Raw genomic sequence first — 24,628 nt, 5'->3', positions numbered from 1 at the left:
TATGTATACATTACTGAAGGTATTTCTGATATATAGACAAATGAATAAATAAAAGTTAGCTTATTATCGGTTTCAAATACCTCTGAAAAAAGCTGAGATGAACTGAAGTAGCTAGACATAAAAAAAAAAAATCTGACATTCTTTTCCTTCGTCAGTTTTAAAACACTCGTTACTCATTCAGGAACTGCAGAACACGATCGCTGTGGCTGGCTTCCTTTTTTTTTTTTATTTATACCATATGGGTTTTCACGGGAATTTATGGGCTAAAGGAGATACTTTTTAGGGTACCTCCTATCTGCAAGCCCACCCGCAGGAAACCATTGCCCCGAGTGAGGAAGCCCAGCCTACACTCGGACCGTGGACAGGCTTCGAACCCGTGCGCTTGGAAACCCCTCGGACCCCAAAGCACGCATGGTTCCACTGTACCACATTTCACTTCACATTCTCATTCACATTCCCCACATCCTTCCTTTCTTTCCTTGATCTTATTAATCCCTTATTGGTCAACCGCTCTTGTATATTACCGCCAATAACTCTTGCATCCCCTTCCTCACACCTTGCCCTGGTTCTCCTCCCATTCACCTTCACCAGATAATCCTCTTTCAATACAGCCACACATCTACACCTCACTAAGCACTCTCTGTCAAGGATTAGCCGAGTTTCCTTTCTTCCGGGCAGGTTTAGTTCAATGATACGCTCACTTATTGCAAAGAGAAGGTTGAGTTTATGGCCTGGAACGAAACGAGGCTGAACTGGCAAGGCAACTGACTGAGACGCGGCTCTGAGGAACAACGGAGAGAGAGAGAGAGAGAGAGAGAGAGAGAGAGAGAGAGAGAGAGAGAGAGAGAGAGAGAGAGAGAGAGAGAGAGAGAGAGAGAGAGACTGTGCGTGTGTGTGTGTGTGTGTGTGTGTGTGTGTGTGTGTGTGTGTGTGTGTGTGTGTGTGTGTGTGTGTGTGTGTGTGTGTGTGTGTGTGCGGTGTACCTCTACGGTTATTGCTCGGCTGGCAGCGGCTCCCTTGGGTAATTATCCTCATTTGCATCATTAATTAGCAGACCTGTGCTAATTCGCAATCACGGTGACTCTAGGGGAGGGAGGGCGAGAGGGGAGGGAGGGGAGAGGAGGAGTGACTCTCTAGGGAGGAGAGAAGGGGGGGGGTGGTGATAAAAAGGAGGGGAAGGAAGAGGGCTATGGAGGGAGGGTGATGAGCGAGGGTGCGGATTGTTGAAAGAGAAGAGCCTTGAATGTTCACCCTTTGATAAACTAACTGCAAATGTCTATCTTTTCAGTCAATCTGCAAAAAAAAAAAAAAAAAAAAAAAAATAGTAGGGGTACCTTTAATAATAACAGTAGTAGCAGCAGCAGCAGCAGTAGTAGTAGTAGTAGTAGTAGTAGTAGTAGTAGTAGTAGTAGTAGTAGTAGTAGTAGTAGTAGTAGTAGTTGTTGTAGTTGTTGTTGTTGTAGTAGTAGTATTAATAGTAGAAGTAGAAGTTAATGAATTTAACAGGGTGGTAGCAGCAGCAGTGGTGGTGGTGGTGGTGGTGGTGGTGGTAGTGGTAGTGGTGGTAGTGGTGGTGGTAGTAGTAGTAGTAGTAGTAGTGTTGGTGGTAGTAACAGCAGCAATAACAAAAGCAACAATAACAACAATAACAACCACAACTGCAACTACCACCACGTACTACTACTACTACTACTACTACTACTACTACTACTACTACCACCACCACCACCACCACCACTATTACTACTACTACTACTACTACTACTACAATTACCACCATTACTACCACCACCACCACCATTCCTCTATACCTGTGAGTCACCTGGCCGGCAGATGTCAACTCCCAGGGCTGCAGTGGTCCGCTATCACAGTCATTTCACTTTTACTATGACCATAATTTACGCGCATCATCAGTTAAAAGAACATTTACATTATTTATGATGTAATTAATTTCCTTGTAATATCACGAAGCACTCCATTAAACATCATCTTGCTACATACCATTAATCTAGAATAACAACACTAATTTATTATTTTTTCTAACCTTACTTTCTTTCTCTCTCTTTCGTGTCTTTTTCCCATTTTCTTTTGCAGAGAAACTTAATCCTCTGTATCATTATCTTTCTTTGCCAAACGTTATAATTTTCTTTTTTTTTCCTACCTACATCAACTTTTAACCATGACATGTCTGAATAAAAGAACTATATAAAAGAAACACACGTGAAAAAATGAATACACCCAGCATTTGTCGCAGTACACGCAAGGGAAGGCGAGAGAGAGAGAGAAAAAAAAAACAGTTTCAAAAGGTGAGACTGTCTATGCGTCCCTTTGTGTATACTCTCCTTGAAACACGCGACGGTCTCAATCCACCACTGAGCGACCGACTGACCCCTGGAGTTACGAGCTCTATGGACTGACCTGTGTGGCTTTATGTGTCTAGGGCTCGTATTCTCAAACGTATTCCCATCTCCATTATTTCAAGAGGATTCATTTAAATTCACACGAGTTTAAGGTGTTTTCACGGTTCTAGGGGCAGATTGACAAGATTTCTACATTATTAACTAAAGAAACACTCTTGAAAACCCCGCTAATCATCTCTGTGGCTTTTGAAATACAATTGTGGTGAGAGAGCAAAGTGTCTCTCAGTACGGACTATAAACCTCAATTTTTCACAGGCTCTAATGGAAAACACTGGGACTTCAAAGGGTGTTTTCGTGATTGCATAATACGTTTGCTAAATATCTCGCATTAATAGTAGGAAAAGTAGTCATGAGAAACCCAACTTGTAATTCCCGTGACCTTAATAAAGTATACTGATTTTAATGGGAGTTTAGGACAAGAATATATATTAGTGGTAGATAGTCACGGGAAACCAAATAATCATCAGTGTGACCTTTAAATAGTGTCCTTATGAGGGATAAATGACCTTTAGAATAATGTGTGTGTGTGTGTGTGTGTGTGTGTGTGTGTGTGTGTGTTCATGTTTGTTTTCCTATGCTTATACTTGGGTATTGTAGAGAGAGAGAGAGAGAGAGAGAGAGAGAGAGAGAGAGAGAGAGAGAGAGAGAGAGAGAGAGAGAGAGAGAGAGAGAGAGAGAGAGAGAGAGAGAGAGAGAGAGAGAGAATCACATACATAAAAAATCAAGCAAGAAAAGAACAAAAACACTCTTTCTATTTCTTACTCCATGTCAAAAGTGGCAAAAAAAAAAAAAAAAAAATGGGAGAGAAAAAGGAAGTGGAGCAGTGAGAGTACCCAGCCTTCCTCCACCAGCTGGGCCCCATTCCACCATTCCACCCCCGCTTTTAATAACACGCGGTGAATACGGAGACGTACGCATAAGCCTTCTCAATTTCCACGTCTCGAGGGGAAACAAAAGCACCAACAGCGGCATCATTCATTATTACCACCACCACCACCACCACCACCACCACCACCACCACCACCACCACAACCACTGCCACCACCACCTATAGTAACACCAACAACAATGACGACAGCAACACAGACAACAACAGCAGCAATCACAGAAATATGCATACGAAAGGAAGGCCTAATCATCGCCACACACACACACACACACACACACACACACACACACACACACTAAAGATAGAAGCTGTATAAACGTTCACATTAATTTTTTTTTCTTATTTCTCAACCGCCGTTTGTATAAGAAGAATTCTGGTCACCGCTAAATTTGTCCCTTCTATTTTTAAACGCCGTCGTTGCCGCCGCTGCCGCCACTACACACACACACACACACACAGACAGACACATAGACAGCCGGAAATGACGTCAAAGCGAGGTCAATGTTGTTAAGTTAATGAGTTTTTGACACAAGGTTGCCTAGTTGCAATGGTCCATTAAAGATGACAGGGAAGGGATTTTTTCGTTATGGATTGCGCTCTCTTTCTCTCTCTCTCTCTCTCTCTCTCTCTCTCTCTCTCTCTCTCTCTCTCTCTCTCTCTCTTTATGAATCTTCTATTTCATCCACTTTTTTTTCTCACCCTAATTATTATCATACTACATTCTTCTGCATTTCTCTTCTTCCTTTCATTTCTCTATTCCTCTTTGTTTAATGTCTTTCAACCCTTTCCTAACTGACTCTATCCCGAAACTTTATTTTACCTAACGTAACCTAACCTAACCCAACCCAAACTCAACCCAACCCCCCCAAAAAAAACCCAAATCCCAACCCAACGAAATCCAATCCAACCTAACCTAACTTAATCTAACCCAACTCAACCCAACCTAACCTAACCTAACCACCGTCTTCTCTTCATCAGCACATTCATCTAACCAACACTGCCACACACACACACACAAACACCCACACACACACACACACACACACACACACACACACACACACCTATACTTCCTTCATCAGTCTATCCATCCACCTGCGCCTTCATTTACCAGTCCCACCTGTTTCCCTTGGCGTGTGTCTTACCACCACCATCACCACCATCGGCTTCTCTTCTCTAGTTAGCACCTGCCCTCACCACCGCTCGCTCCACCACACCTGCTCAATTTCATAGTCTCTCGTCACTATATTCTGTAGTGTCTTGTTCTTTTTCATTTAAGTAGCGTGTTATTGTTAGGGAAAAGGGAGGGAGGGGAGGGAGGGAAGGAGGGAGGGAGGGAGAGAGAGAGAGAGAGAGAGAGAGAGAGAGAGAGAGAGAGAGAGAGAGAGAGAGAGAGAGAGAGAGAGAGAGAGAGAGAGAGAGAGAGAGAGAGAGAGAGAGAGAGAGAGAGAGAGAGAAGAGAGAGAGAGAGAGAGAGAGAGAATAAATCGATACCTTTTTTTCCTCTTTCTATTTACTTTCCTTCAGTTCCTACCCGTCTAAATCCGATACACACACACACACACACACACACACACACACACACACACACACACACACACACACACGTCCCTCTATCTACTTCTAAAACTTTCATACACGTTACATATCCACCGTCACCTGTCTGTCGCCTTCCTGATCCAAAGACCCTCTGCTCCTAATGTCTGTTTACTTATCCAATCCCACAAGAAACCACTACCTTATCTTTTACTACACGGAGGGAAAGAAAAACCCCGTAGATATGAAAGAATGAATAGAAATTTTGCTCATTGCTTTTCCAAACTCGTGACGTCAAATTTGGTGAGAGATTACTGAGGAAATGTTGCTTTTTAGTTATGCCTGTGAGGGGGACTTAGGGAGAAGGGTAAAGTACTGTTAAACGTGAGTGTGTGGTGATAGGAGCACGTAGTGAGGGAAATGCAAAGATGAAAGCCTGTATTCTGAAACTTTTCCGCGCTGTACCTACACTACGTACATTCCTATGGGGCAGTTAGGTTGGCGGGAAGAGAGGAAAGGGTGAAGAAGAGAGGAAAACAGAGGATATGTAACGAAAACGATCGAGGTCAAGTGGGGAAAAGGATTTAAGACGAAAAGTAAAGGAGTGTTAACTTGAAAGGAATTAGTTGTTTATGTAAAAGGTTTTAAGGTGAAAAAAAAAGAAAATAGGAAAAAAAAAACTAAGAGGCTAATGACGAATAAAAGACGTAGATGGAAAATATAGAGAAAGATAAAAGAAAACAAAAGTACAGGATGAATAAAAGGAGGAAGATGAAGATACAACAACGACAAGTAGAAAAAAAAATAAGATAATGACAAATAAAAAAATAATAGATAGAAAATGAAGATAAAAAAATAAATAAAACAGAGGTACAGAAGGAAGAGAAGGAAGATGAAGATACGACAACGATGAACACGAAGAATTGATAAGTTGCTTGCTTGACTGAAAGGACTAATTACTTGCTTGATTGTTTGAGGATGAAAAAAAAGGAGGAATAGGGAATGAGAGGGAGGGGGAGGGGGAGAGGGAAGTGGGGAAAGGAAGGGAATGGGAAGGAAAAAGGGAAGGGGAAGGGAAAGGGGAAGGGGAAGGGGAACAGGAAGAGGAGGAGGAGGAGGAGGAGGAGGAGGAGGAGGAGGAGGAAGAGGAAAATAAAGACAACGACTCAGGCGAAAAATGACAACAAAAACAAGAATTAGAAAAACAATAGTATGAAGGAAACAAAGAAGAAGAAGAAGAAGAAGAAGAAGAAGAAGAAGAAGAAGAAGAAGAAGAAGAAGAAGAAGAAGAAGAAATAGATAATAAGAAAATAGACAGCAAAGTACACAAACAGACAGATAAACAGAAAAACAGACACACAAGCAGACAGATATATAGGTAAATAGATCTTGAGGCAGGTAGCAAATAGGTAATAGAGTAAACAGGTAATTAAATAGGTAGAAATAGATAGATAGATAGATAGATAGATAAGCAAGTAGATATGCAGATAACTAGACAGGTGGAACGAAAGACAGATAGCTAGGCAGGTGGACAGGTGAGTGTGTGAGTAGACAGCTAGAAAGACAGAAAGATAGACAGATAGATAGGCAGATGATATATACATAGATAAGCAGGTAGGCAGAATGAAAGATAGATAAAACAGGGATGTGAGTAAATAGTAAGTAGCAGGTAGGTGGGTGAGTGAGTGAGTGAGTAGATCGCTAGAAAGACACATAGATAGAGAGATAAGCAGGTAAGAGGGATGAAAGATAGATAGATAGAGGTGTGAGTAAGTAACAGGTAGGTGGGTAGGTGTGTGGGTGGGTGAGTGTGGGTGGGTAGATAGGCAGAAAAACAGAAAAGTAGATAGACAGATAAGCAGGTAAGATATATAGATAGATAAACAAGTAAGTAGAGTAAAAGATAGATAAATGAACAGGGGTGTGAGTAAGTAGTTAATAGCAGGTGTAGGTGAGTAGATAGATAGAGAGACAAAGATAGATAGATAGATTAGCACTAAGATAAATAGATAAGAAAATATGTACCCAGGAGTATGATTAATTAGGTGGATAGGTAGATGAGTGTGGGTGAGTGTGGGTGGGTGGGGTGTGGGTGGGGCGGGTGAATCAGTGGATGAGTGGGGGATGGTTTACTCTTCAATTTCAGAATCCGCCAAGTTGTCCTAAGCTCGGCGGTCTCACTCGCTCGTGAAATTGTGGCAACTTTTGAGTGAAGGCAAGTGTAATTTATCTAAAGTTTAAATTAGTGTCAGTGTTTTCGAACCGGGAATGTACGATGAGCAAGAATACCAAGAGAAAAAGAAAAGAAAAAAAAAAGAAAAAGAAAAAAAAACCATGTAGGAATGGGGAGGAACGCTGGTAAGACAGGATGCAAAAAAAAAAAAAAATAATAATGATGATGATGATGATGATGATAAAGAGGATGATGATGGTGATGATGATTATGATGAAAAATAAGTGAAATAAAAAGATAATGATTTAAAATTTGAATACTTGAGGTTGGTAAGTAGAAAAAAGAAGAGTAAGGAGGGAGGGAGGGAGGGAGGGAGGGAGGAGGGAGGAGGGAGGTGGAGGAGGAGGAGGAGGAGGAGGAGGAGGAGGAGGAGGAGGAGGAGGAGGAGGAGGAGAGAGAGAGGAGAAGAGAGAGAGAGAGGAGAGAGAGGAGAGGAGAGGAGAGGAAAGGAGAGAAGAAAAGATGAGAGAAGGGAAAAAAGGGAGGAGGAACTAGAAAATGGAGAAGGTTGAGGAGGAGGAGGAGGAGGAGGAGGTTAGGAAGAAGAAAAAAGCGAAAAGGAAGAAGAAGAAGAACAACAACAACAACAACAACAACAACAACAACAACAACACACCTTCTAGCCCATATGAGTCTATCTGTCACCTACTACTCTGCCTAATATAAAGTGAAGAGGAGGAGGAGGAGGAGGAGGAGGAGGAGGAGGAGGAGGAGGAGGAGGAGGAGGAGGAGGAGGAGGAGGAGGAGAAGGAAGAAGAGAAAGAAGAGGAGGAGGAGGAGGAGGAGGAGGAGGACGAATAGGAGGAGAAGAAGAAGAGGAAGAAGAGGAAGAAGAGGAGGAGGAGGAGGAGAAGCTAAGTTTGTAACAAAGTAGATAAATGAACTAATCTAATACGATGCATTGAAGTTTCCTTAGGCTTAGTGGAGGAGGAGGAGGAGGAGGAGGAGGAGGAGGAGGAGGAGGAGGGAGGAGGAGGAGGAGAAGACGTGCCGGCGGTGAGTAGATATCAGGTTTGTATGGAATGTTGTGAAGATATACGGTTAGTTTGAAGGGAGGAAGAAGTTATAGAGGAAGAGGGAGAGGGAAGGAGTTCATTTATCCACGGAGGAGGAGGAGGAGGAGGAGGAGGAGGAGGAGGAGGATGAAGAAGAAGAAGAAGAAGAAGAAGAAGAAGAAGAAGAGGAGCAACACGATTAGATCACTAGTACAAGGAGAGAAAGTGGTGAAAATGAAATAAAAATAATGAAAAATAGAAGTTTCCAAAAAAAAAAAGAAGGAAGGAAGGAGAGAAAGAAAGATGAAAAAAAAAATGGTGGAAGAAAAATGGATGAAGAGAAAAAAGTGGATGAGATGGATGTGGATGAAAAGCACCTTGGATTAGAACAGAAGGAGGAGAAGGAGGAGAAGGAGGAGGAGGAGGAGAGTAGGAAGAAAGTGGAGAAGTGAGAAGAAATTGAAGGAGGAGGAAAAGGAGGAGGAGAGAGAGGAATTTAAGGGGGTGAGACAAGAGAGAGAGAGAGAATGGATTGGAGGAAGAGAGGAATGAAAGGAGAGGAAGAGAAAAATACACAGAAGGAGAAAGGCATGGAAGTGCGTGAACAAAGGAACGGAGAAGAGGAGGAGGAGGAGTGAGAGGAGGTAGAGAAAGAAAAGAAGAGAGAGAGAGAGAGAGAGAGAGAGAGAGAGAGAAGAGAAAGAGAACTACAAATCTGGAAAGAGAAAGATAAGCGGGAGAGGAGAACATAACGAGAGTGGGAAGAGGAGAGACAAGGATGGAGAAAAGCAAAATAAAGAAGAGAAAGAGAAGAAGCACATTGAATAGATAAAAAAAAAAAAATGGAAGAGAAAAGAAGTAATAATAATAAAGGGGATGAATATACATGAAGTAGGAATTACAGGAAGGGAGAAAAGGAGGTGGAGAAAGAAAGGGTAAGAGAATAGAAGGAGGAGGAGGAGGAGGAGGAGGAGGAGGAGGAGGAGGAGGAGGAGGAGGAGGAGGAGGAGGAAGGATATAGGAAATTAACAGAGAAAGTAGGAAAAAAGCTTTAACGAGAGAGAGAGAGAGAGAGAGAGAGAGAGAGAGAGAGAGAGAGAGAGAGAGAGAGAGAGAGAGAGAGAGAGAGAGAGAGAGAGAGAGAGAGAGAGAGTAATAATAATAAGAAACAAGAATAAGAATATAGAGAGAAGGAATTAGAGAAGAGGAGGAAAGGAGGGAAAGAAAGGATGAGAGAATGCAAGAAGGAGGAATACAAAGGAATACAAAGGAAAGCCAAACAGCAACAGACCTCTTGGTCCTTTCGAGGCTGTTTGGTAACTACTTCTAACTGGCTACAGATAAGAGAGACAGGACAGTACAGGAGAAGGCTCCTCCCCATCCACCACTCCCTCCAGCTTTCGCTGGCATGGAAAATAGTTTGGAAAAGTACCATGCAGTATGGAAAAACTGACATGGAATTTTCACAGGAAAGGATGAAAGGAGATTCTATTATTCAGCCTACGGTGAACTCTACATATCTATCTATAAGAAAGTTACAAATAATTGACATACTAGTATCATGTTTAATTATTCGGACAAGAAGAGAGCTTGTTGGGGGTTATTTATCAATTTTGTTTTTGAATAATGCAATGGAAGTACTGTTTACTATTTCTGAAGGAAGCTTATTCCAAATGTTAACTATTCTATTAAAGAAAAAGTGCTTTGCCTCGTGGGTTTTAAAGCGTTTTGGTGTAATTTTAAATCCATTATTCCTTGTTATGGTGGAATGATCAATAGTAAAATATTTATTTACATCAAGGTTGTTGTATCCCTGAAAAATTTTGAAAACTTCGATTAGGTCTCCTCTTATCCTGCGCTTTGTTAAGCTGAATAAATTTAATGCTTCCAGTCGTTCCTCATACGGCTTGTTTCTCAATCTCGGAATCATCTTGGTCACTCTACGCTGGATCCTTTCCAGTTTTTCAATGTCTTTTCTGTAATATGGTGACCAGAACTGCACACAGTATTCAAGCTGAGGACGCACCAATGAGTTATATAAAGTAAGGATAACTTTTTCTGATTTAAATTCAAAGATTCTTCCAATGAACCCAACTAATTTATTTGCATTCTTCACTGCTTCTGTGCAGTGTTTACTCGGCTTGAGATCTTTAGACACCACAACACCAAGATCTTTTTCATTCTCAGCACTTGCCAGAGGTACATTACTCATTACGTATTTTGCTTGTACATTGTTACTTCCAATAAGGAGGAGGAGGAGGAGGAGGAGGAGGAGGAGGAGGAGGAGGAGGAGGAGGAGGAGGAGGAGGAGGAGGAGGAGGAGGAGGAGGAGAGAGAAGAGAGAGAAGAGAATGAATGGAGAGAGAGAGAGAGAGAGAGAGAGAGAGAGAGAGAGAGAGAGAGAGAGAGAGAGAGAGAGAGAGAGAGAGAGAGAGAGAGAGAGAGAGAGAGAGAGAGAGAGAGAGAGAGAGAGAGAGAGAGAGAGAATGAAGAGCGTTGAACTGCAAGCCTGCCTTCGTTCATAATGCAAAAATGTTACACTGAAAGATGCACCACCGAGGGAAGGTCACACTGAACTTTGAGTACCTCACCTGAGTCCTTTGTTTCTATCACCCTCACTCCACTCCACCCTTGCCTGGCCTTACCCTCACCCACTCCACTCCCTCCTCCAGCCATCCACAGTGTTCTTTTCACCCTATTCCTCATTATTCACCTTATTTTCCTTCAATTACTAAGTGAATTTCTCTTTGCTAACCTTCCTTCCTTCCTAGAGAGAGAGAGAGAGAGAGAGAGAGAGAGAGAGAGAGAGAGAGAGAGAATTAGAGGGAGATAGAAATACGTCTCTCTCTCTCTCTCTCTCTCTCTCTCTCTCTCTCTCTCTCTCTCTCTCTCTCTCTCTCCACCCTATATCTTCCCCATTCCGTTCTTTTCTTTCCTTCTTGGCGGAGGAAAAAGAGCTTAGCAAAGTTAGGAAATGATGTGTCAGGCAGAGAGTTGGCTGACTGGCTGGCTGGCTGGCTGAATTATTTATTGGCTCCCCTGGCAGGATGGTTAGCTGGATGGCTGGATGGATGGAGAGTTGCACGGCTGGCTGGTTGAGATAGATAACTGGTTGGGGGATTGACTGGTTAACTGGCTGATTGAGTGACTGACAGACTGTATGATGGGGTGAGTTTCTATGTGTCTGTTTTGATTTATCTGACTGGTTGACAGTACTTTTAGATAGGTTAGGTTAGGTTAGATGGCTGACTGACTGACTGACTGACTGACTGATTCTAGATAAGGCAGATTCTAGAGGTCTTGAAAACCGTGCTAGTTATCTGTGTGGTCTTGCAAATTTGTCCGAGTGAGAGGGGGAGGTGTTTCTGAATATGGGCGTTACCTGTACCATCACTTCCCTTTCCTTTCCTCTCCCTCACACACTCACACACTCACACACTCCCTTCCTCATCTCCTCTCCCAACTCTTCCCATCTCTACATCATTCTTTCCTCCGTGATTGACTCCACATCTCGTTCATCTCTCATTCACCCCTTTCTATTCATTGCTTCCCTTCCTCCCACCCTCCTCCTCCTCCTCCTCCTCCTCCTCCTCCTCCTCCTCCTCCTCGTCCTCGTCCTCTTCTCCTTTCTCACCCAATTCTCCCTCCAGCACCTTCAACAAATACCCCGATATTGCTTGGTGCTTCTCTCTCTCTCTCTCTCTCTCTCTCTCTCTCTCTCTCTCTCAGTTTCCTCACTATCTTAAAAATACAAAATGAAAAAAGAAAACGGAGAAGAAAACGAAAAAATAAAGTAGAAAAAAACAGCACATGGAAAAGTTAATTGAAAAGGGTAAACTTAAGGAGAACTTTTGCTTAAACGAGACAGGTATGAGAGAGAGAGAGAGAGAGAGAGAGAGAGAGAGAGAGAGAGAGAGAGAGAGAGAGAGAGAGAGAGAGAGAGAGAGAGAGAGAGAGAGAGAGAGAGAGAGAGAGGAAGAGAGAGAGAGAGAGAGAGATGTGGGTAGGAAAGAGAGGGGTGAGACGGAGAAATAGGTAAAAGATATGAAGGCAGGTGAGGTCAGGTGAAGAAGAAGAAGAAGCAGAGGATGAGAAAGAGGAAGAGGAAAAGGAGGAGGAGGAGGAGGAGGAGGAGGAGGAGGAGGAGGAGTAACAGGTGAAGCAAAGGTACGTAGGAGCGCACAGGTGAACTCTACAGGTGAGAGTAAGTCACTAGGTAAAAGTAAAAATATATATAAGTTATTAATTTTCATTCCTACCACAATTTTTCATCAATATATTTGTGTTTCCGTCAACTGGTGTCAACTGTGTACCTTACTGAGTGTGAGTGTGTGAATGTTACAAGGCAGTACTAGTTGATGGTGAGGCTTGCGATGGTGTGTTGCATTAAGATGGTGAGAAGAGGAGAGGAGAGGAGAGGAGAGAGAGAGAGGAGAGGAGAAGAGAAGAAAGAAGGGAAGGGAAGAGATATTAAGCAAAGTGAAATGAAGGGAAGGGAATGGAAGGGAAGGGATGTATAGGGAAGGAAGGGAGGAGGAAGGAAGGAAGGAAGGAAGGAAGAAAGGAAAGGAAAGGAAAGGAAAGGAAAGGAAAGGAAAGGAAAGGAAAGGAAAGGAAAGGAAAGGAAAGGAAGGAAGGAGAGGAGAGGAGAGAGAAGAGAAGAGAGAGAAGAGAAGAGAAGAGAAGAAGGGAAGGAAAGGGAAAAGAAGAGAAGGAAAAGAAGGAAGGAAAGGGAAGGGAAGGAAATATAAGAAAAGCAAAGAAAAAAAAAAAAAAAAAAACAGCTAAGAAAAAGAAAGAAAAGGGAACGAAAAGAAAATAAAGAAAAACAGGGAAGGAGAAAGAAGAGAAGTAAGAAGTTTTAGAATCTGAGAGAGAGAGAGAGAGAGAGAGAGAGAGAGAGAGAGAGAGAGAGAGAGAGAGAGAGAGAGAGAGAGAGAGAGAGAGAGAGAGAGAGAGAGAGAGAGAGAGAGAGAGAGAGAGAGAGAGAGAGAGAGAGAGAGTCAAGAAGAAGAAACTCACGCGATCAATCTTGCCATGTATTGATCCTCAGGTAAGCATCTCTTATTCACGACTCAGGTAGCATCTCACTCCTGCTCCTCTTTCCTCCTCCTCTGATTCACCTCCCCAGCACTCGCCGCGCTTCGCCCCGTCCATCCCCGCCAAGCCAAGTGGAGTTAAACCAAGCCAGCGAACCTCCTCCATCTCCTTTCCTTCTCCTCATCCGTCACTCACTCCTCCACTCTAGTTATCTGTTATTATTGTTATTTCCTCCCTCCCTCCCTCCCTCCCTTCCTCCCTCCTTCTTCCATCTTCTTCCTCCTCCTCCTTGTCAAATCGCTTCAAATTCCTCCCATCGCAAAGTTGAGAGCTCGGCCTTCTTCTCTTCTTCTTCTTCTTCTCCTCCTCCTCCTCCTCCTCCTCCTCCTCCTCCTCCTCCTGCGTCTCATCACCTGCCGCTCCTTCTGCTCCTGCCCCGGTGAATGTCAAGAGTTTATCCCCGCCCACTCTGATTCCACCACCACCACCACCACCACCACCACAATCACCACTACCACCACTAGTATCGGTGACGCTGCATTGTCTGTCATCTATTTATGTCTTCCTCTTAGATCTCTGAAGACACCCCTACCCCTCCTCTTTCTCCTCTTCCTCCTCCTCCTCCTCCTCTTCCTGCTAGCCCGCTACCTCCACTGCTCATGGCCCGGAGGTGTTAGGAGGAGGAGGAGGAGGAGGAGGAGGAGGAGGATGCGATAAAGAGGAGGATTTATAATAAGAGAAAACGTTAAAGAGGAAGAGGACGAAGATGAAGGAGGAGAAAACGATGATGATGATGATGATGATGATGATGATAATGATAATGATGATGATATTGATGATGATGATGATGATGAGGTGTGGTTAAGAGGAGGAGGAGGAAGAGGAGGAAGAGGGGCAGAGGAGGAGTGGTGATGATGGTGATGGAGGGAAGGAGTTATATTAGCATAAGAAAGGTTAAGGAGGAAGAAGATGGGAGATGAGGATGGTGATAATGAGGAGAGAGGCCGTGGAAGGAAAAAGACAGGGTGATGAGAGGAGGAGGAGGAGGAGGAGGAGGAGGAGGAGGAGGAGGAGGAGGAGGAGAGAAGGAAAAGGAAAAGGAAGAGGAAAAGGAAGAGGAAAAGAAAGAGAAAAATGAAGAAGAGCAGGAAAAGAAAGGGAGAGACGATAAGCTGGGAAAAAGAAAAAAAAGAAAAGAAAAATATAAACAGTGAATAAGATAAGAAATAAACAAACAGTAAAACAACAACAACAACAACAACAACAACAACAACAACAAAGACGAAATCAACAAAACAAAAATTAAAGAAAAACTGAAAAAAAGGTGAATACATAATAAAACAAACAGGCCGAAAAAAAAAATTAAGAAAAAAAAAAACGAAAATGAAAATGAAAATGGTGATGATGGAGTGAGAGGAGGAGATAAAATGGCAGGCTGGGAGAAAAGAAGAGAGGGAGGGAGGGAGGGAGGGAGGAAGGAGTGAGGGAGGGAGAGGAGGAGAGAGAGAGAGAGTGAAGGAGTGAGGGAACAGGCTAGTAGAAAAGAAGGGAGGGAGAGAAGGAGAGAGAAAGAGAGGGAAGGAGTGAGGGAGGGAGGGAAGGAGAGAGAGAGAGAGTGAAGGAGAGAGAATGAGTGAAGGAGGAGTGAGGGAGTGAGGGAGGAAGGGAGGAGAGTGAAAGGGTCCAGCGAGGTGCAGTGGTGATGTGAACTTAGTACATTCCGCAAATGGGACTCGTGAATGCAACTGACGAAGGAATCCATTGGGGCCACAACTAATCCTAGGCAAGAGAGAGAGAGAGAGAGAGAGAGAGAGAGAGAGAGAGAGAGAGAGAGGAAGGCCTGCAAATCTAGTCACATCAGCTGGCGAGGGAGCAGTAAAAAGATCACTCCCGTCTTCTCTCTCTCTCTCCCTTTCTCTGTCTCTGTCTCTCTCTCTCTCTCTCTCTCTCTCTCTCTTGACCAGACCTTGACTTACTAGGTTTTTTTTTTATCCAATATTTAAGTAGTTATTGGTGGGGGGAGATATCTTAGAATATATGATTATTTTACTCCCATAATCAACCCCTTCAGTACCAGGACACGTTTTCACATTTATTCAACTTTCTATTTGGTGATTATATACAGCTTCAAAAACTTATGTGGGGTTGGAAATAGAAAAGACTGTGGCCATTAAACTTCTGACCTCCATAGACCCTTCCTAATGTAAATGAAATCGTCTAATCACACCCAAAACTCAAAGGTAAAAATGCGTTCCAGTACTGAAGGGGTTAAGGTTCTATAGTGAATGGCAGTAAAAGACAAATATAGTTCTAAGATGCATAATTGTATTTAAAATTGTGTCTGGGTTACATCCTGAATTACACATATAAGGAAAATCTGTAACCTGTAAGAATAACTATATTTTGATGGAATATATAGTTTGATTTATTGTTATTATTATTATTATTATTATTATCACTACTACTACTACTACTACTACTACTACTGCTACTAGTATCATCATTATTAGTATTATTATTATCATCACAAGCACCATTACTATTACTATCATATGTATTGTATCTGTCTTTCGTCATCTATCGACACAGGAATACAATACACTCACTCACTCACTCACTCACGGCCTGGCTAAGAGTGAGTGAGTGAGTAAGTGAGTGAGTGAGAGCCGTGTCTACCTGGTGTCCTCTCTCACCTGCCCCGCATATCCTTCCTTCCCTCACACGCCCGCCCATCAACACCCGGACACTCCAGGGACTCAATCCTCTATTTACCTGAGTACGGTGTGGTCCCTCGAGGCGACACCATTCCCTCAACAACACCTTGGTGGCCTTGAACTGCTTGGTGGTGGTGGTGGTGGTGGTGGTGGTTTATATCACTCTCACCACCACCACTATCATTGTCTTCGTTAGCGTTATTGTTGTTTTTGTGACTAGGGGACGAAGAGAGTGTAGAAGAGAAAGCTGGTTATTTTGCTTCTCCTATTTTCATTTCTTTTTTTGTCTTTTTTGTCTTTTTCTCGTTTCTTCTTCCCTCCTATAACTTTGTCCTCTTTGTTGTGATCTTTTGTAGTTTCTCTCTCTCTCTCTCTCTCTCTCTCTCTCTCTCTCTCTCTCTCTCTCTCTCTCTCATATAACTGTTATTGTGACAGAGGACAGTTCTTTCTCTCTTTGGTGCAATTTTCTCTACTTTCTCTTTCTCTTTTATATGTTTGTTGTTTTTTCCTTTATATGTTCTTTTCTTCTTTTCTCTTTTCTCCTTTTTTATTGCAACTTCTTCGGTTACAGCCTCTCATTCACTCACATTAAGTATTCTTCTTCTTTTTTTCTTTCTCTCTTTTCTGGGTAGTTTTCTTCTTTTTCTCTGCTTCACTCTTTTCTTCAAACTTTTTTTTTCTTTTTCTTCTTCTTCCTCTTCTCCTTAACTTGGCCCCACCATTTCCTCTTTCCCTTCCATTAGTTTGCTCGTCCGGTTCTTCTTCTTCTTCTTCTTCTTCTTCTTCTTCTTTTTTTTTCTGAGTATTAGTTTTTCATCTTTTTCTTCTTATTATTAGTTTGTCCTTTGTTTTTTTTTCTTCTTGTTATCATTATAAGTATGTTTTTCTTGTTTTTCTGTTGTTCTTCTTTTATCATTAGTTTTTTTCTTCCTTTTCTTCTTATCATTTGTTTCTCCTTTGTTTTTTCTTCTATTAATTATTAGTATTTTTCTTCTTCTTCTTCTTCTTCTTCTTCTTCTACTCATTATTATTATTACTACTATTTTCATTTTCTTTTCTTCTTCTTTTGTCGTCGTCGTCGTCGTCGTCATCGTCATTGTCGTTGTAATTTTCGTCGTCATCAACTTCAACAACTTATTACTCCTCCTCCTCCTCCTCCTCCTCCTCCTCCTCCTCCTTCCCCGTCTCAAAATCTTCACATTCTTAGTTTGTTCCTAGTTTCCTCCTCCTTCTCCTCCTCCTCCTGCTACTGATGCTACTTATATCTTCCTCCTCCTCCTTCTCCTCTTCCTCCTCCTCCTTGTCATCCACTTACCCCACCACCTTCTCCACTTCCCTCACTTGGTTCTCCTCCCGCTCCTCCTCCATCTCCGTCTTCATGACCAAGGGGCCTCATCAGAACTCTTAGTATTTCTCTCTCCGGATTTAACTTTCGGGTCTGCAGGCGGGGAGTGGCGGCTGAGGGGCGGGAAGAGCGGCAGTGTGTGTGCAAGTGGGGAGACAAGTTTGCAGGTGGAGAGTGCTAGCGTCCATCTCCCATCTCGATGTTTGTCTCTCTCTCTCTCTCTCTCTCTCTCTCTCTCTCTCTCTTTTCCCAGTGTCTCCCTTTGCTTGTTTCCTCGTCCTTCCTCGAAGTGTTGTGGAAAGCAGGAGTGATTTGGCCAATTTCGGAGTAAAAACTGCATTGTGTGGGAGAGAGAGAGAGAGAGAGAGAGAGAGAGAGAGAGAGAGAGAGAGAGAGAGAGAGAGAGAGAGAGAGAGAGAGAGATTTAGTCATACTCTGATACGCATGATGATACAAACTTATTACTCACAAACCTACGTTCAGACCGACAAAAATAGTACCAGTGTGTGTGTGTGTGTGTGTGTGTGTGTGTGTGTGTGTGTGTGTGTGTGTGTGTGTGTGTGTGTGTGTGTGTGTCTGTTTATCCGTTTTTCTATTAATCTGCCTGTTCGTCTGCCTGTCAGTCTGTCTATCCTTCTACCTGTTTATCCGTTTGTCTATCCGTCTACCTGCCTACCCTTTTGTCTATCTGTCTGTGTGTCTGTCTGTCTATCTACCTATATACCTAACATCAACCTTCGCATTTGAACTTACACTGCAAACCTTGACTCACGGAACTACCAGAGAAGCTTGACATCTTTACACTGCATCTATTGGGAAACCTTAAAAAAGAAGAAGAGGAAGTGCTCGTTTACATTATTCCCGCACCCTTACGCCTCTGAGTAATCGTAACGGGAGGTTGTTGATCTGCCACTGACGCATTTAACCTCAAGCATTTAAATTTGGCGTGCATTCCATTGGCGTTTGTATACGTGAAGTTAGTGGGAACGAGGATGAAATACAGGAGAAGCAACGCGAATTTACTGTGTGTGTGTGTGTGTGTGTGTGTGTGTGTGTGTGTGTGTGTGTGTGTGTGTGTGTGTGTGTGTGTGTGTGTGTGTGTGTGTGTGTGTGTGTGTTTGTTTGCCTTGCCGAGACGAGGATAAAAATGAGGCAATTTTTAGATGCATTTAAATTATGATGATACAAAACACCTTTGACTACGAAATAGAGGAGAGAGAGAGAGAGAGAGAGAGAGAGAGAGAGAGAGAGAGAGAGAGAGAGAGAGAGAGAGAGAGAGAGAGAGAGAAGGAATGGGAGGGTAAATACAATCAAAGTGAGGGGAAGAGACTGAAGGACAAGGCGAGGGAGAGAGGGAGAGAAGGGAAGGGAAAAGAGGGGAAGGAATGGGAGGGGAGGAAGAGCACCGGGGAAGGGGGAGGGAGACGCTGGTGGCTGCCATGGCGACGGTGACTAATTTGTGTCGCGCGCTGTGATTGGTGCAGGGCCGTGGGGGTCGTGAGGGACGCGCTGATTGGCTGCTGGATTGTTTACATGGTGCCTCTCGCTCGATATTATTGAACCACAACTGATGAAACTTTAGGCATTTTTCGCAGGGAGTCATGGAGGGCTGGCTGGCTCTGGGCGACACAACCACCACCACCACTACTACTACTACTACTACTAATATTCGTACATGCAAACATTCACCGTTACCATACACGTTACTACTATCAATTCTTTTACAGCAATGACCATAAGCATCACCACTATCACCATTACCACCACCACTACTACTGTTACTACCACCACTTCACGAAAGCATTGACTGTTAACCATACTCATTATAATATTTCTTGAGGTATCGTAATCCTAACCACCACCACCACCACCACCACCACCATCACGACCACCACCACCACTGTAGCACTAGCAAGACGCGATCTTTACTTTGAGGGAGACGCAAGAACACCAATGAATCAAGGATATCGATTGCTATAAGAGGAACAAGATTAATGGAAGCGAGAAGAACAATAACAACAGACTCAACACTATTACCATCACCACGAGCAGAAACAACAACAACAACAACAACAACAATAAACAGAAACACAGGAACAAAATTACCACAACTACAAAACAAGAACAAAACCACCACCACCACTACCTCCACCATCACCACCGCCACCACCACCGACCAAGCCAACACGAGACAGGGAGAGACAGACACCCAGAGCTCCCACATCCTCCCGCCCCACACCCACACCCACACCATTTCCCTCTGTAATAGCAGGAGGTTTGCTGACGGGTACACAAGTGAGACAACCCACGAGATTTATGGCTATAGCATGTCCATTATACACACATAGCTACACACACACACACACACACACACACACACACACACACACACACACACACAAATATTATTACTCACGAAAAAATCCACAGAGAGAGAAAAGAAATCATCAAAACTGTGGAGGAAAGAGAAATGTGTGTGTGTGTGTGTGTGTGTGTGTGTGTGTGTGTGTGTGTGTGTGTGTGTGTGTGTGTGTGTGTGTGTATGTGTAGTAAGGTGTGGCGTACAGGTGTGTTATGAGCAACTGTCAGTAAAAAGCTATGCAAAGGTTACCGCCTCCCTGCACGAAGGTTACTTGTCGCCTCTGATTTCTCCTTGATACACCTGGCGCGGCGGGCGAAGCGTGGCCTAAATTTATCGACGCTGAGAGACACCTCCAGACTCTCCCTCTCCCCATGTCTCCCTCTCTCCCTTTCTGTCTCTCTCTCTCCCTTGGTCTGGGTGGAGCGGTGGGTGAAGGAAAAGTAAAAGGGAGAGGAAGAGAAGGAAGGAAGGAAGGAGGATGGTCAAAGTGGGTGCTGGCTTTGTGTTTTTCTTGATGTTGTTGATGATGTTATAGGTGGTGGTGGTGGTGGTGGTGGTGGTTGTGGTGGTGGTAGTGGTGGTGGTAGTTTTCACGTCAGATTTACCTTACGAACTACAGTGATGATGATGTATAAGGAATGTTGTTATACTCTCTCTCTCTCTCTCTCTCTCTCTCTCTCTCTCTCTCTCTCTCTCGCGTCCTTCATCTGTTTGTCCCGAGTTCGTGTCTCCCTTCCCTCTCCGTCCACCGCACCTGCACAGTTTTCTTCTTTATTTCTCGTATTCCTCCCCTCCACTCATCTCTTTTTCTTCATCCACATCCTCTCTCTCTCTCTCTCTCTCTCTCTCTCTCTCTCTCTCTCTCTCTCTCTCTCTCTCTCTCTCTCTCTCTCTCTCTCTCTCTCGTGTGGCAATGTGTAACCTTGGAATCAGTAACAGGTGTGTGTGTGTGTGTGTGTGTGTGTGTGTGTGTGTGTGTGTGTGTGTGTGTGTGTGTGTGTGTGTGTGTGTGGCTGTGTGAGTAAAATCAAGCATACAAAGCAAAATGCACACCCAATCACACACACACACACACACACACACACACACACACACACACACACATAAAATCAAACAAACAAGCGAACAAACAAACAAACAAATGGAGATTCTACTGTTGGTGGGTCGTGATAGGAGGAGGAGGAGGAGGAGGAGGAGGAGGAGGAGGAGGAGGAGGAGGAGGAGGAGGAGGAGGAGGATAAAGGGAAGAATCAATGTTAAAATGAAAGTATGGGAAATGAAAGAGAGAGAGAGAGAGAGAGAGAGAGAGAGAGAGAGAGAGAGAGAGAGAGAGAGAGAGAGAGAGAGAGAGAGAGAGAGAGAGAGAGAGAGAGAGAGAGAGAGAGAGAGAGAGAGAGAGAGAGAGAGAGAGAGAGAGAGAGAGAGAGAGATGGATCGATGGAGGAGAAATGGAAGGAGGTGCAGGGAGGGAGACAGGGAGAGGGAGAGGGAGAGAAGGGACTGACTAACTGCAGGAAGGATGAAGATGGGGGGGTGGGGGGGGAAGGTGGCTGAAGAGGTGAAGGGGCGCCTATACACTGCCACTCTATAGGCTCTCTAGTGTTGGGCATCTTAATTACCTGTGCGGGTATAAAGAGGAGGAGGAACTGGTGGCTCACTCACTCACTCACTCACTCACTCACTCTCACTCTTCAATTCACAAACCTGCTCTCTCTCTCTCTCTCTCTCTCTCTCTCTCTCTCTCTCTCTCTCTCTCTCTCTCTCTCTTATTCACAATACTGCTGTCTCTCTCACTTTCACTCAGATTCATTCATTCACTCAGGAATTCACTCTTTCTATCTCACTCACTAATTCATTATTTCATCTGCTGCCTGTCTCTCACTCACTCTCTGTTTCATTCACAATCCTGGTGTCTTTCTCACTCTGACTCAAATTCACTCACTCACTCATTCACTCAGGAATTCGCTCAATCATTCTGTTTCACTCACTCACTCATTAATTCATGTGCTGCCTGTCTCTCACTCTCTCAGTCACTCTCTTTTTCATTCAAAATATGCTGTCTCACCCACTAAAATTCATTCATTCCCTCACTCACTAATTCACTCAATCTGTCTCATTCACTCACTTATTCACTCAAACCAGTTTTTTTTTTCATTTGTTCATTAATTCACAACTTCGCTCGTTCACTCACCTGAGGATATAGGTCTTGATTGTACAGCCGTCTTTCATGTGAGTCCTTCATTCACTCACTCTCTCATTCACTCCTTACTCACTTATTCACTCACTTGAGACGTAATGTGATAGATTAATACAGCTGAAGTGAGTGTAAATTAGTCATCTACGTATACTCACTCACTCACTCACTGAATCGTCACCACTAACTCTACGGTTTAAACCCTCACACTTTTAGAATGAATAAAAGAAAAAAAAAATGAATGAATGAATGAATGTTTAAGTAAGTGAATAAGTGAATAAGTAAAACTGTAAACCGACGCATGGTAATAATTATCTTCGAACACACTGCGTCTATCTTCATTACTCGTGTTCTCTCTCTGTTCTAGTTTATTTGATTTATCTTTTTTTTTTTTTCCCCACACACGTGTATATACTAGTGTTGGTTTTATATAAAGAAAAGGAGGCAGAAAAAAAAATGCAATGAAATAGGAAAAAGTGAAAAGAAATAAGACGAAGTAAAAGGCAACAAAAAAAAAGAAAAAGGAAAAGTGACTGATATTGCAGTTTTATAATAGAAAAATGGAAAAAAAAAATGTTAATTCCCATTTTCTCTTTCCTTAACACAATGAAATAGGAAAACGTTGAAAAGAAGACGAAGTAAAAGGCAACAAAAAAAAAGGAAAAAGGAAAAGTGATTGAAATTGCAGTTTTATATAAAGAAAAAAAAAGATAGAAAAATTCCCATCTTCTCCACTTCCACACGCAATGAAATAGGAAAAACGTGAAAAGAAATACAAGGAAGGAAATACAAGATAACACACAAAATAAAGAAAAAAAGGAGCAAAAATGTGATAAAAATTGTAGGATTATATAAAGCAAAAGGGAATTACAAAAAAAAAAAAGAGATAGGAAAAAAAAAATGCGAATTCCCATCTTTCCCATCTCTACGCACACTGAAATAGGAAAACGTGAAGAGAAATAAGAACCAAAATAAAAGATGGCAAACAAAACGAAGGAGAAAGAAGCAAAGGTTATAAAAATTGTAGGTTTATATAAAGAAAAGAGAGAGAGAGAGAAAAAAAAAATGCGCATTCTAATCTTCCCTATCTCTAAACGCACTGAAATAAGAAAACGACGATAAAAAGAAGAAAGAAAATAAAAGACAACAAAAAAAAAAAAGAAAAGAAGGTTAGGTTATAAAAATTGTAGGTTTATATGAAGAAAAGAGAGAGAAAAATGCAAATTCTAATCTTCCCCATCTTTACACACACTGGAATAGGAAAACGTGGGAAGAAAGAAGAAAGGAGGTACAAGATAACACACGAAACAAGGGAAGAGAGAAAGAAAGATGATAAAAAAGGGGATTAAAAAGTGGAAAATCCCAAACTCCCCATCTCTACACACACTGAAGTAGGAAAACATGAAGATAAATAAGAACAAAAGTAAAAGATAACACACAAAACAAAGGAGAAAGAAGAAAAGGAGATAAAAATTGTAGGTTTATATAAAGAAAAGAGAAAAGAAAAAAAAAGTGCAAATTCCCATCTTCTTCATCTCTACACACACTGGAATAAGAAAACGTGAAAAGAAGTAAAGATAACACACAAAACAGAGGAGAAAGAAGAAAAGGTTATATAAATTGTAGGATTATATAGAAAAGGGGATAGAAAAAAAAAACAATTACTCCCATCTTTCCCATCTCTAAACGCACTGAAGTAGGAAAGCGTGGGTAGAAAGAAGGAGAAAGGCAGGAGCTAAAAGTTAACACACAAAAAATAAAGAAAAAAAGATGGAACGGTGATAAAAATTGAGAAAAATAACCCGCCAGTCTTCATCTCGCCTCCTCCCTCCAAAAAAGTGAAATGTAAATATAAAAAAAAGCAAGATGACATTGGAAAGGAAAAGAGGAAAAGAAAACTAACACGTACAATAAGACAAAACAAAGGAAAAGATAATGAGAAGTGAGACAAAAAGAAAGCTAAAAAGTTGCATTTATTTTCCCTCCATAAAAAATAAAATAAATAAAAAAAGACAAATAAATAAGATAAAAAGACAAGACTTAAAAGAGAGCAAGGCAAATGAAACATATCACACACACACACACACACACACACACACACACACACACACACACACACACACACACACACACACACAATAAAAAAAAAGCGAAGATGATACAGAAGTGCCACAAGGACGCCAGGGAAGAGAAGTGCCAGCTACAGTAGAAAGTGCCACGCTGCGAGGTGCCTGCTGGGGTGTGCCACGCTGCGAGGTGCCTGCTGGGGTGTGGCACGGCGATATTGTCCTGTCACAGCAGTAGCATTCAGCCCTTACTGCTCGGTCGGGACAGTACTGCCGCCCACACCACGCCCACCAATCGACGTCCGCGCCTTTCCTCCACCACCTCAACCTGATCTCCTGCTGCTACCTTCCCTCGAGACGCCCCTGCAAGTCCTACAAGAGCCACAGCCCATGATAACCCCTGCCACCTCTGCATGCGTCACACACCCTGCAATATATAACCCATTGACCTACTCTAAAATACCTTTCCCATATTTCTTTTACTTTTAATGCATATCTATCAATATATCTATCTATCTTTTGATTTATCAACATTCTAAAGGGTCTTATTCATGGGCAATAAAGCCTTGTGAATTACTAAATACTGTCTATCTGTCTACCTTCTAAAAATACTCTTCCCATATTTTTTTTTACCACATAATGCGTATCTACCAATGTGTATATCTGTCTTTCATTTACCTGTATTCTAAAATCCGGTGACTTAATCAAATTTTGTCTATCTGTCTATCGTTTTATCTGTATCCACCTTCTAAAATTCTCTTCCCATGTGACTTCTACTATCTATTAAGTATCTATAAATGTTTCTATCTATCTTTCATTTATCTACATTGTAAA

At 42.5% G+C, this 24,628-nt stretch overlaps 1 protein-coding gene across 1 annotated transcript in view; it reads left to right on the top strand.

Annotated features, from left to right (window-relative positions):
* Nucleotides 1-24,628, top strand: part of LOC123518880 — a 461,886-nt gene that overhangs the window by 365,898 nt on the left and 71,360 nt on the right. The window lies entirely within an intron of this gene.

The sequence above is a fragment of the Portunus trituberculatus genome, chromosome 44 (genome assembly GCF_017591435.1).
Source record: "Portunus trituberculatus isolate SZX2019 chromosome 44, ASM1759143v1, whole genome shotgun sequence".
NCBI classification, from domain to species: Eukaryota; Metazoa; Arthropoda; class Malacostraca; order Decapoda; family Portunidae; genus Portunus; species Portunus trituberculatus.
Note: the sequence above shows the minus strand (reverse complement) of the source record. Positions and strands in the feature narration are given on the sequence as shown.